The sequence below is a fragment of the Oncorhynchus nerka genome, linkage group LG12, assembly GCF_034236695.1.
Source record: "Oncorhynchus nerka isolate Pitt River linkage group LG12, Oner_Uvic_2.0, whole genome shotgun sequence".
Classification (NCBI taxonomy): Eukaryota; Metazoa; Chordata; class Actinopteri; order Salmoniformes; family Salmonidae; genus Oncorhynchus; species Oncorhynchus nerka.
Window position 1 is genome coordinate 69,226,611 of NC_088407.1, and position 13,154 is coordinate 69,239,764.

Here is a 13,154-nt window from a genome sequence, read left to right on the forward strand (position 1 = left end):
TACCATCTACTGCATCTTGCCTATGCCGTTCTGTACCATCACTCATTCATAAAGCTTTATGTACATATTCTTCATCCCTTTACACTTGTGTGTATAAGGTAGTTGTTGTGAAATTGTTAGGTTAGATTACTTGTTGGTTATTACTGCACTGTCGGAACTAGAAGCACAAGCATTTCGCTACACTCCCATTAACATCTGCTAACCATGTGTATGTGACAAATACAATTTGATTTGATTTGATACACTATAGTTGAAACGTTTGGGGTCACTTAGAAATGTCCTTGTTTTTGAAAGAAAAGCACATTTTTTAGTCCATTAAAATAACATCAAATTGATCAGAAATACAGTGTAGACATTGTTCATGTTGTAAATGACTATTGTAGCTGGAAACTGATGATTTGTTATGTAATATCTACATAGGCCCATTATCAGCAACCATCACTCCTGTGTTCAAATGGCACGTTGTGTTAGCTAATCCAAGTTTATCATTTTAAAAGTCTAAGTGATCATTAGAAAACCCTTTTGCAATTATATTAGCACAGCTGAAAACTGTTGTTCTGATTAAAGAAGCAGTAGTTCTGGCCATCTTTAGACTAGTTCAGTATCTGGAGCATCAGCATTTGTGGGTTCGATTACAGGCTCAAAATGGCCAGAAACAAAGGACTTTCTTCTGAAACACGTCAGTCTATTCTTGTTCTGAGAAATGAAGGCTATTCCATGTGATAAATTGCAAAGAAACTTAAGATCTCGTACAATGCTGTGTACTACTCCCTTCACAGAACAGCGCAAACTGGCCTTAACCAGAATAGAAAGAGGAGTGGGAGGCCCCGGTGCACAACTGAGCAAGAGGACAAGTACATTAAAGTGTCTAGTTTGAGGAACAGATGAGGACTTGTGACTTGTGAGGTGTCTGTTTCTCAAACTAGACACTCTAATGGACTTGTATAGTCCCTAGCGCAAGGTGCACCTGTGTAATGATCATGCTGTTTAATTCTTGATATGCCACATCTGCCAGGTGAATGGATTATCTTGGGAAAGGAGAAATGGTCACTAACAGGGACGTAAACAAATTTGTGCATATGAAACATTTCTGGGATCTTTTATTTCAGTTCATGAAACATGGGACCAACACTTTACATGTTGTGTTTATATTTTTGCTCAGTGTATTTGCACATTGCTAAAACACTTTGCATAGCTGATAATATAACACTTGAAATGTCTTTATCTTTTTGAAACCTTTTTGAGTAAAATATTTACAGTTCAATTCATATCGTTTTTTGTTGATGTTGTTTAGTGTCTTCTCACTTTTGTTTATTATTTCATTTGCAATGTGAACACGTTTCCCATGCCAATAAACCTTTGAATTGAATTGAGAGAGAGAGAGACCGAGACAAACAGAGATGGAGACAAACAGAGAGAAAGAGAGAGAGAGAGAAAGAGAGAAAGACAAACAGAGAGAAAGAGAGAAAGACAAACTAAGAAAGAGAGAGAGCCCAGTCAGCACAGTTAGGGGCCAGGGAGAGCCCTCTTCTGTCTGGGGTAAGGGTCCCACCCTGTGCTTCTGCACCCCTCCACAGTGCTCTGAACGATTGACAGAAAGACAGACGGAGGGGTGTGTGTGGCCCCCTTGCTCCCCCGTCCCCAGAGCTGACCTGCTGTTGATGACATGTGACAAGCCTGCTTATTACTGAGACCAAAGAGACAGACATCAGAATAAAATCAAAAGCTCAGATACAGCAGAACTGACACAAAGTGATGTGTGGCTGTGGCCCCGGCCGCAGCATGCTACTGTGAGCTGCTACGATGCTTAAATACCCAGAGAGAGAGAGAGAGAGAGAGAGAGAGAGAGAGAGGATACATACAGAAGTAGGAGCAGAAGAAGTCTGGGTCCTGCCCTTGGTGCATTAACAACAACTCCATTCAAGGGGACCAGGAAAGAGAAGTGAGAGAGGGAGACCATAAAGAAAGCAGTAGAAGTCCTTGCCCCATTACCTGCTGCATTAACACCATTAAGAGTTTGCTGCTACTGCTGCTTTGTAGTTTTTATTACAAAGGAGACACTTTGGGGATGACAAGGCATTAAGCCAAATTAGAAACTAAATTATGGAAATTGTGGAAGCTTGTGATTGGTTGGTGGTGTGTATTATAAAATGTCTGTGTTTGCATTTTTGACTTTAGAACGTTCACTGAATAAAGCTTACGAACCTTTTGCAGAAGCTGAGTCTTTGCCTAATTATTATTAAATCCAGAGTCTTACAAACCTCGAGGATTGGTCAAAGATTAAATAATTGTTTAGTTATCATCATTGGGATTGAAAATACTCGTGACAAGTACACAAACACTGGTCCTCCAGTACCCCCAACAGTACACAAACCCTGGTCCTCCAGTACCCCAACAGTACACAAACCCTGGTCCTCCAGTACCCCAACAGTACACAAACCCTGGTCCTCCAGTACCCCAACAGTACACAAACCCTGGTCCTCCAGTACCCCAACAGTACACCAAACCTGGACCTCCAGTACCCCCAACAGTACACAAACCCTGGTCCTCCAGTACCCCAACAGTACACCAACCCTGGTCCTCCAGTACCCCCAACAGTACACAAACCCTGGTCTCCAGGACCCCCAACAGTACACCAACCCTGGTCCTCCAGTACCCCCAACAGTACACAAACCCTGGTCCTCCAGTACCCCCAACAGTACATAAACCCTGGTCCTCCAGTACCCCAACAGTACACAAACCCTGGTCCTCCAGTGCCCCCAACAGTACATAAACCCTGGTCCTCCAGTACCCCAACAGTACACAAACCCTGGTCCTCCAGTACCCCCAACAGTTCACAAACCCTGGTCCTCCAGTACCCCCAACAGTACACAAACCCTGGTCCTCCAGTACCCCCAACAGAACACATTGTCGTTGTAGCCCTGTACAAACACACCTCATTTAACTCATTGAGGGCTTGATGATTATTTGAGAAGTTGTATCCGACGTGCTTGTCCAGGGTTACAATGAAAATGTGTACTGTTGGGGGTACTCGAGGACCAGGGTCAAAAAACGTGGACTTGCCTGACTAAATAAATTAGATGCATGCATGGCGATTTTTCTGTAGCCTATGTGGCCAAAGCAGGCACACATAATAAAGCAATCTCACCATTGCACTTTTTATAATGAGAAAGTGACCAAAAACCAGGATCATTTTGTAATGAAAGGATTTGTATGGAACGCCAAGTTGAAGCCAGCATTAGCCAGTATGTTGTCATTCTCATAACAACCACGAGTGGTTTTACCACAACAGAGTATCGCAACTCCCTTCAATTGAAGCAGTGGGAAACAAACGAAAGTAGGCATCTCTCATAAAAACAGATTTAAAAAATGTTTTGCACCCTAAAAACATTGTAAAATCATTCACACAACTGGACAGTTTTTGTGGTTTGGGACATATATTTTGTGATGTTCCAACAATGTTCCCAGCAGACTGTTCCCACAACCTAATGAAACATTGTGGAAACCTTTTAAAGAACAGACTAAATGAGTTTGGGGAATGTTCTTGTAACATCTGGTGAATGTTTTTTGCACTCTAAAATTAACATTGTAGAATAATCCACACAACTGGACAGCTTTTGTCTTTTGGAAACATTTCTTTAGACCGTGATTTGGTGATTCCCGGAATGGAAAAGCTTGGGTACTGCTGCTGTAGTACCTGCGGCCCCATTAACGGTCGCTAGCTAGCTGGGTTTATGTGGTAGGTAGGATTGCAGGCTAGGCATGGAACCAACCACCACTTGACATATATGGTTGCAGTGGTATCAGTTGAGCTGTTGGCTCCAGCAGCGGAGTCAAATGTTTTAGGTTTTTGGGACCAGACCAGTGGTTTTGATGCCGTTGTAGTGGTGTCAGTTCTTTGATGCCGTTGTACTAGATGGGACGATAAACCGAAAATGATCCACACTGATCACTTATCGCAGGCATTTTGCTGGTATCGTTCATTACGATAAGTAGCTTATACTAGAGAATTGTGAAGTTTGAAATTAAATAAGTTTGCTAATACGGGTGACCGTGCTTCTACACCTGCATTGCTTGCTGTTTGGGGTTTTAGGCTGGGTTTCTGACATCAGCTGATGTAAGAAGGGCTTTATAAATACATTTGATTGATTGTTAGTAGGATAATTGATGGCTACAAACATCAAATTAGTTTTAGTAGTTTAAAGGATAATTTAAAAAAGACGTGTTGCACGTTAATGTTAGAAGCTTATAATGTTCCGGCACAGTCAGAAGAGGACTGGCCACCCGTCAGAGCCTGGTTCCTCTCTAGGTGTCACGGGTTTCTTCCTGGGAAGGAGAGGAGGACCAAAATGCAGCGCGGTAATTGTCCATGGTTTTTAATGAGAAAAACTGAACATGAACACATAACCAAAGTAACAAAGTGAAAACCCGAAAACAGTCCCGTGTGGCACAAACACTAACACAGGAAACAACCACCCACAAAACAGGCTACCTAAATATGGTTCCCAATCAGAGACAGTGACTAACACCTGCCTCTGATTGAGAACCATATCAGGCCCAAACACAGAAACAGACAAACTAGACATCCAACATAGAATGCCCACTCAGATCACACCCTGACCAAACAAAACATAGAAACATACAAAGCAAACTATGGTCAGGGTGTGACACTAGGTTTCTTCCTAGGTTCTGGCCTTTCTAGGGAGTTTTTCCTAACCACCGTGCTTCTACATCTGCATTGCTTGCTGTTTGGGGTTTTAGGCTGAGATTCTGTACAGCACTTTGTGACATCGGCTGATGTAAAAAGGGCTTTAAAAATACATGTGATTGATTGATATAAACTTAAAGTTCTATTTATCGCTATCCATCAATTCGGGCAATTTATCACAATATGATTGTTTCTCCATATATTTGTCCATATCACCTAGCTTTACGCTGTGTAAGTTATTAGATGTAGCTAGCACTATTTCTACTGAGAAGGTACCCACGACACAACACACTGGCAGCAGCAGTAGCAGTCAGCAAACTCTTAATGGTGTTAATGCAGCAGGTAATGGGGCAAGGACTTCTACTGCTTTCTTCATGGTCTCCCTCTCTCACTTCTCTTTCCAGGTCCATGGAGGTTTACACTGTTACAATAAGCTTCCCCTCTTTGTCTGCACCACTTCACTATATGACCTGAGACTCCCTCTATGGGAGCTATGGGACTGTGAGGCAGTGATCTATTAAAGTTGAGTCCAAAGGCCATAGAATTCGAGTCCAAGTTCAAGTCTGAGTCCTTTATACTGTAGTCCCAAGTCCAGTCTGAGTCCTTTATACTGTAGTCCCAAGTCCAGTCTGAGTCCTTTAAACTGTAGTCCCAAGTCCAGTCTGAGTCCTTTATACTGTAGTCCCAAGTCCAGTCTGAGTCCTTTATACTGTAGTCCCAAGTCCAGTCTGAGTCCTTTATACTGTAGTCCCAAGTCCAGTCTGAGTCCTTTATACTGTAGTCCCAAGTCCAGTCTAAGTCCTTTATACTGTAGTCCCAAGTCCAGTCTGAGTCCTTTATACTGTAGTCCCAAGTCCAGTCTAAGTCCTTTATACTGTAGTCCCAAGTCCAGTCTAAGTCCTTTATACTGTAGTCCCAAGTCCAGTCTAAGTCCTTTATACTGTAGTCCCAAGTCCAGTCTGAGTCCTTTATACTGTAGTCCCAAGTCCAGTCAGTCTGAGTCCTTTATACTGTAGTCCCAAGTCCAGTCTGAGTCCTTTATACTGTTTGCTGTTGTAGCTAATTTGCTGTTGTAGCTAACATGTTGAATTATGCAAAGGAAGAAGACTTTCTGAGTCCAAGTTCAAGTGCCTGCTGGTCTAGTTGGTGTCGAGTCATGAGTCAGGACTCACCAAGTCTATGAATGGTCTTGACGTGGGTGGGGCTGATGGAGAGAGATAGATAGAAGAGAGACTCACCAGTCTCTGCATGGTCTTGACGTGGGTGGGGCTGATGGAGAGGGCCTCCTCATACCAGCGTTTGGCCTCGTCCACATTACCCCGCAGCTCAGCCACCTGGCCCCGCGTGAACAGCACGTTGTGGGACATGGGGAACAGGTTGGCAGCCTCCTGTGTACAGGCCGTAGCCTCCGCAGGCTTTCCCATGCCAATGTACACCTCCGCTAGAAAGAGAGAGCAGAGTAGAGAGAGTAAAGAGAGAGTAGAGAGAGAGTAGAGGTAGAGAGAGAGTAGAGAGAGAGTAGAGAGAGAGTAAAGAGAGAGTAGAGAGAGAGTAGAAAGAGAGTAGAGAGAGTAGAAAGAGAAAGTAGAGAGAGAGAGAGTAGATAGAGAGTAAAGAGAGAGTAAAGCGTTAGAGAGAGAGTATAGAGGTAAAGAGAGAGAGTTAGAGAGAGTAGATAGAGAGGTAAAGAGTAGAGAGGTAGAGAGAGTAGAGAGAGAGTAGAGGATAGAGAGAGAGAGAGTAGAGAGGTAGAGAGAGAGGAGAGAGGTAGAAAGAGTAGAGGGAGAGAGTAGAGAGAGTAGAGAGAGAGTAGAGATAGAGAGAGAGAGTAGAGAGGTAGAGAGAGAGAGTAGAGAGGTAGAGAGAGTTAGAGAGAGTAGATAGAGAGGTAAAGAGTAGAGGTAGAGAGAGAGTAGAGAGGGAGAGAGTAGAGAGAGAGTAGAGAGGTAGAGAGAGAGAGTAGAGGTAGAATGAGTAGAGGTAGAGAGAGCAGAGAGGTAGAGAGAGAGTAGAGAGGTAGAGAGAGAGTAGAGAGAGAGTAGAGAGAGAGAGTAGAGAGAGTAGAGAGGTAGAACGAGTAGAGGTAGCGAGAGTAGAGGTAGAGTAGATAGGTAGAGAGAGTAGAGAGAGAGTAGAGAGAGTAGAAAGAGAGTAGAGAGGTAGAGAGAGAGTAGAGAGAGAGTAGAGAGAGTAGAGAGGTAGAGAGAGAGTAGAGAGGGAGTAGAGAGGTAAGAGAGAGAGTAGAGAGGTAGAGAGAGAGTAGAGAGAGTAGAGAGAGAGTAGAGAGAGTAGAGAGGTAGAACGAGTAGAGGTAGCGAGAGTAGAGGTAGAGTAGATAGGTAGAGAGAGTAGAGAGAGGTAGAGAGAGTAGAGAGGTAGAGAGAGAGTAGAGAGAGTCGAGAGGTAGAGAGAGAGTAGAGAGAGAGTAGAGAGGTAAAGGTATAGAGAGAGTAGAGAGAGTAGAGAGAGAGAGAGAGTAGAGGGAGAGTAGAGAGAGTAGAGAGGTAGAGAGAGAGTAGAGAGGTAGAGAGAGTAGAGGTAGAGAGAGTAGAGAGAGAGTAGAGAGGTAGAGAAAGAGTAGAGAGAGAGTCGAGAGGTAGAGAGTAGAGAGAGTAGAGAGGTAGAGAGTAGAGAGAGAGAGAGTAGAGAGTAGAGAGAAGAGAGAGTAGAGAGGTAGAGAGAGTAGAGGTAGAGAGAGAGTAGAGAGTAGAGAGGTAGAAAGAGAGTAGAGAGTAGAGGTAGAGAGAGAGTAGAGAGAGAGTAGAGAGTAGAGAGAGTAGAGAGAGTAGAGAGGTAGAGAGAGTAGAGGTAGAGAGAGAGTAGAGAGTAGAGAGGTAGAAAGAGAGTAAAGAGAGGACAGTAAAGTGACACAGACATAAACAATCAACTTGGAGATCCACTGACTGACTGACAGTAGACATACGGGCAGAGACCGCTTCACACAATCAGATAGACACACGCACACACACTTCCTGTGGTAATGGGAGATGCAGCAGACCAGAGGGTTCATTGCTGTCTTCTTACTTAATGGTTTCATTCGATCTGCAGGCAGAGAGGAAATGAGAGAAATCTCGCAGGTGGCAGCCAAACTGATAAACACACACACACCTTATTGCTTTGTCCCTACCTTTCTTAAATAAAGTCCATAGATAATATACAGAGATTTGAGTGACTGTCTTATTTTTCCAAAGCAATAAAAACGATCCAAAGATCATATCATTTGTTTCATCATCATCTTCCATTCGGGGGAAATAGCTAATGATATGAGAAAACATTAACTTACAAAGTCATACAATGTGTGTGTGCACAAGTTTAACTCTCTGTGTCTCCATGTGTGTGTGTGTGTCTCCCTGTGTGTGTCTCCCTGTGTGTGTGTGTCTCTCCCTGGGTGTGTGTGTGTCTCTCTGTGTGTGTCTCCCTGTGTGTGCGTGTCTCCAGGCAGGCTGTGCTCTGAGCAGCCAGCTGTGCTGTCCTCATTTGTTGGTCCCAGAGAAAGAAAAGATGTTATATCTAGGACATCTCCCTATTCTCTGGCATTTTGCCCTTTTAATGGAGCGCCAAAGGCCGTGCCGCCAAAGTTCTGCACGGTCTCCAGTAGTAGTGCGTGTGTGTGTGTGTGTGTGGGTAAGAGATTGTTTGGGGTTGGTTCACTCAGCTTCAGTAGGACTAGGCAGCCAGGCAGGCAGCAGCAGCTAGTTGAGGGAGGGGACCATGCTCTGCTCTAGCCTCTGATAGCAGGAGTGGATTTTTCTCCCTCTCTCCCTGTATCCCCCTGCTTCTCCCTCTCTCTTCTTCCCTCTACCTGCGAGTTTCTATGCAAGGCGGGTGATAAGGATATTCACCCCATAAAGTAGTGTGTGTAGATTCTCGAGATGATTATAGTGACCAAAATGATCACGGTTATCAGTATTATCGCGGTATTGTTCAAATGTTCAGGAAATGTTCCGAAAGAACTGACACACTGAAATCATATCACCAGGTTTAATATTGAAAACCAACAAACAACAAATAAAATTAGCAGCACTACACACTTTTTGTGCATATAAACACTAAAATAATAACATGAACTTTAAAGATGGCACCATGTGGCCATGAGAGGTAAACGTTTCCTTAGTGCAGGTTTAAATGAACACAACCTTAAGTAAGCAAATCAAATGTGCAGGTGTTGACATTAAGATAACACAAAATATGTAAACAAATCAAATGAACAGCACTGATTGTATGTCTGTTCTCTCCTTCATGAAGAAGAAATGTGCTGCTGGCCTAACAACCTTCATCTTTGTTCACTTGAGATTGAAATGTAAAAATGTCAGCATATTTACTTTGTCTGGTTTAAGTAGTGATCTGCGAAGGGAGACGATGTGCCCGCTGGCACTGAACACTGATGGCACGCTGGTTGCTGGGATGCACAAAAGCTTCCTGGCAACCGTGGCAAGGTGAGGCAGCTCTGATACATGGCCCCTCCACCACACCAGTGGATCCTCTTCTGCTGGAATGGGTGGCAGAGACAGGTAGACCTTGATCTCTTCTTTCACTCTGTCTTCTGGGGTGGTCGGAATCTGATCCTCTTCACCTCTCTGCTGATTGTTGAGGTCATCCTTCTCAGCAACCGAGCCAGGCCTTTCCCCTGGGGGTGTTGGTGGTGGAGGTGCTGCTGGTGCTTTGTGGTTCTTCCCTGACTTGTACAGCTGTCAGCTTCAAGGCCTCCTGGACACAGCTGTCAGTGTCAACTTTTGCAGCCTCAGGCTCATCTAAAAAGCTCCTTTTGAAGCGGGGGTCAATGAAACAAGCCATGTGGACGACTCTCTTTGCCTTCTCTGTGTATCTGTTGTTAAGGTCTTCTCTCATTACCCCTTTCATCTCCTTGGTCAGGGATGGCTCCGTATCCTTTTCATCTCCTTGGTCAGGGATGGCTCCGTATCCTTTTCATCTCCTTGGTCAGGGATGGCTCCGTATCCTTTTCATCTCCTTGGTCAGGGATGGCTCCGTATCCTTTTCATCTCCCTGGTCAGGGATGGCTCCGTATCCTTTTCATCTCCCTGGTCAGGGATGGCTCCGTATCCTTTTCATCTCCCTGGTCAGGGATGGCTCCGTATCCTTTTCATCTCCCTGGTCAGGGATGGCTCCGTATCCTTTTCATCTCCCTGGTCAGGGATGGCTCCGTATCCTTTTCATCTCCCTGGTCAGGGATGGCTCCGTATCCTTTTCATCTCCCTGGTCAGGGATGGCTCTGTATCCTTCTCATCTCCTTGGTCAGGGATGGCTCTGTATCCTTTTCATCTCCTTGGTCAGGGATGGCTCTGTATCCTTTTCATCTCCTTGGTCAGTGATGGCTCCGTATCCTTTTCATCTCCTTGGTCAGTGATGGCTCCGTATCCTTTTCATCTCCTTGGTCAGGGATGGCTCTGTATCCTTTTCATCTCCTTGGTCAGGGATGGCTCCGTATCCTTTTCATCTCCCTGGTCAGGGATGGCTCTGTATCCTTTTCATCTCCTGGTCAGGGATGGCTCCGTATCCTTTTCATCTCCCTGGTCAGGGATGGCTCCCTGGTCAGGGATCCTTTTCATCTCCCTGGTCAGGATGGCTCCGTATCCTTTTCATCTCCCTGGTCAGGGATGGCTCCGTATCCTTTTCATCTCCTTGGTCAGGGATGGCTCTGTATCCTTTTCATCTCCTTGGTCAGGGATGGCTCTGTATCCTTTTCATCTCCTTGGTCAGTGATGGCTCCGTATCCTTTTCATCTCCTTGGTCAGGGATGGCTCCGTATCCTTTTCATCTCCTTGGTCAGGGATGGCTCCGTATCCTTTTCATCTCCCTGGTCAGGGATGGCTCTGTATCCTTTTCATCTCCTTGGTCAGGGATGGCTCTGTATCCTTTTCATCTCCTTGGTCAGGGATGGCTCTGTATCCTTTTCATCTCCTTGGTCAGGGATGGCTCTGTATCCTTCTCATCTCCTTGGTCAGGGATGGCTCTGTATCCTTTTCATCTCCTTGGTCAGGGATGGCTCCGTATCCTTTTCATCTCCCTAGTCAGGGATGGCTCCGTATCCTTTTCATCTCCTTGGTCAGGGATTGCTCCGAACCAGAGGTTCAAGGAGCTGGCACAGTAGCTCCATGACACTTATGTTGGCATCCTTGGGCATCAGATGCCATGTTCCTCTTTCTCCAGCCATTGTGTCATGTTATGTCTTGTCCCTGTGCTTTCTCTTCTCTTCGTTTCTCCCTGCTGGTCGTATTAGGTTACTATCTCTCTCTCTCTCTATCGTTCCGTTCCTGCTCCCAGCTGTTCCCCATTCTCCTAACGACCTCGTTTACTCTCTCACACCTGTCTCCTCTTTTGCCCTCTGATTAAGTCTCTATTTCTCTCTCTGTTTCTGCTTCTGTCCTTGTCGGATTCTTGTTTGCTTTGCCCTTGTTCCGTCCTGTCGTAATCTGCCTCTTCATCAGATGCTGCGTGTGAGCAGGTGTCTCTGTCCTCTACGGCCCGCGCCTACCCAGAGGGACCTGCAGTCTGTTGCCGCTAGCCCTGCAATTCTCCTCTACTACTAGAAGGAGGACTCTCCTGCAAAGATAGAGGATTTATGTTTTCCCTGTTTGGACATCTCCTGTAAAGATTGAGGATTTATGTTTTCCTGTTTGGACATTAAAAGACTCTGTTTCTGTTGAATCGCTGTTGGGTCCTCACTCACCTGCATAACAGAAGAATCCGACCAAGAATGGACCCAGCGACTTCGGATCCTCTCTACTCAGCCGTCGAGATCCAGGAGCGATGCTAGGCAGACACGAGCAGGAATTGTCTGCTGCTCGACATGCCGTTGAGACCCTGGCCGCCCAAGTCTCCGCCCTCTCGAAACATATTCACAATCTCCGCCTCGATCCACCGGCTACTTCCAGGGCTTCCGAGTCTCCGGAGCCCAGAATTAATAACCCACCGTGTTACTCTGGGAGCCCACTGAATGCCGCTCGTTCCTCACCAGTGTGATATTGTGTTCTCTCTCAGTCCAACACGTACTCCAGGGGTACAGCTCGTATCGCCTACGTCATATCTCTCCTTACTGGACGGGCTCGTGAGTGGGGCACGGCAATCTGGGAGGCAAGGGCTGAGTGTACTAACCAGTATCAGAACTTTAAGGAGGAGATGATACGGGTTTTTGATCGTTCAGTTTTGGGAAAGAAGCTTCCAGGGCCCTGTCTTCCCTATGTCAAGGTAATCGATCCATAACGGATTACTCTATAGAGTTTCGCACTCTTGCTGCCTCCAGTGACTGGAACGAGCCGGCGTTGCTCGCTCGTTTTCTGGAGGGTCTCCACGCGGAGGTAAAGGATGAGATTCTCTCCTGGGAGGTTCCTTCCAGCGTGGATTCTTTGATTGAACTCGCTATTCGCATAGAACGACGGGTAGATCTTCGTCACCGAGCTCGTGGAAAGAGAGCTCGCATTATCCGTTCCCCCTCTCCGCATCACTACCATCTTCCTCCACTGGCTCAGGTGCTGAGCCCATGCAGCTGGGGGTATTCGCATCTCGACTAAGGAGAGAGAACGGAGAATCACCAACCGCCTCTGTCTCTGTGCGGTTCCGCTGGTCATTTGTCATTTCATGTCCAGTAAAGCCAGGGCTCATCAGTAAGCGGAGGGCTACTGGTGAGCGCTTCTACTCAGGTCTCTCCTTCAAGATCCTGTACTACCTTGTCGGTCCATCTACGCTGGACGGTTCGGCAACTTCCTGCAGTGCCTTGATAGACTCTGGGGCGGAGGGCTGTTTATGGACGAAGCCTGGGCTCGGGAACATGACATTCCTCTCAGACAGTTAGGGGCCACGGCCATGTTCGCCTTGGATGGTAGTCCTCTCCCCAGGATTCAGCGTGAAACGCTACCTTAACCCTCACTGTCTCTGGTAATCATAGTGAAACCATTTCTTTTTGATTTTTCGTTCACCTTTTACACCTGTTGTTTTGAGCCATCCCTGGCTAGTGTGTCATAATCCTTCTATTAATTGGTCTAGTAATTCTATCCTCTCTGAACGTCTCTTGTCATGTGAAATGTTTAATGTCTGCTATCCCTCCTGTTTCTTCTGCCCCCTCTTCACAGGAGGAGCCTGGTGATTTGACAGGGGTGCCGCCGGAGGAATATCATGATCTGCGCATGGTCTTCAGTCGGTCCAGGGCCACCTCCTTCCTCCTCACCGGTCGTATGATTGTAGTATAGATCTCCTTCCGGGTACCACTCTCCCCGGGTAGACTATACTCTCTGTCGACTCCCGAACGTAAGGCTCTCGAAGATTATTTGTCTGTAGCTCTCGACGCGCCGGTACCGTAGTCCCTTCCTCCTCTCCCGCCGGAGCGGGTTTTTTTGTTAAGAAAAGGACGGGACCCTGCGCCCCTGCGTGATTATCGAGGGCTGAATGACATAACGGTTAAGAATCGTTATCCGCTTCCCCTATGTCTTCA

At 46.1% G+C, this 13,154-nt stretch overlaps 1 pseudogene; it reads right to left on the reverse strand.

Moving 5' to 3' along the window:
• Positions 1-13,154, reverse strand: part of LOC115138656 (tetratricopeptide repeat protein 7B-like) — a 159,788-nt pseudogene that overhangs the window by 7,570 nt on the left and 139,064 nt on the right.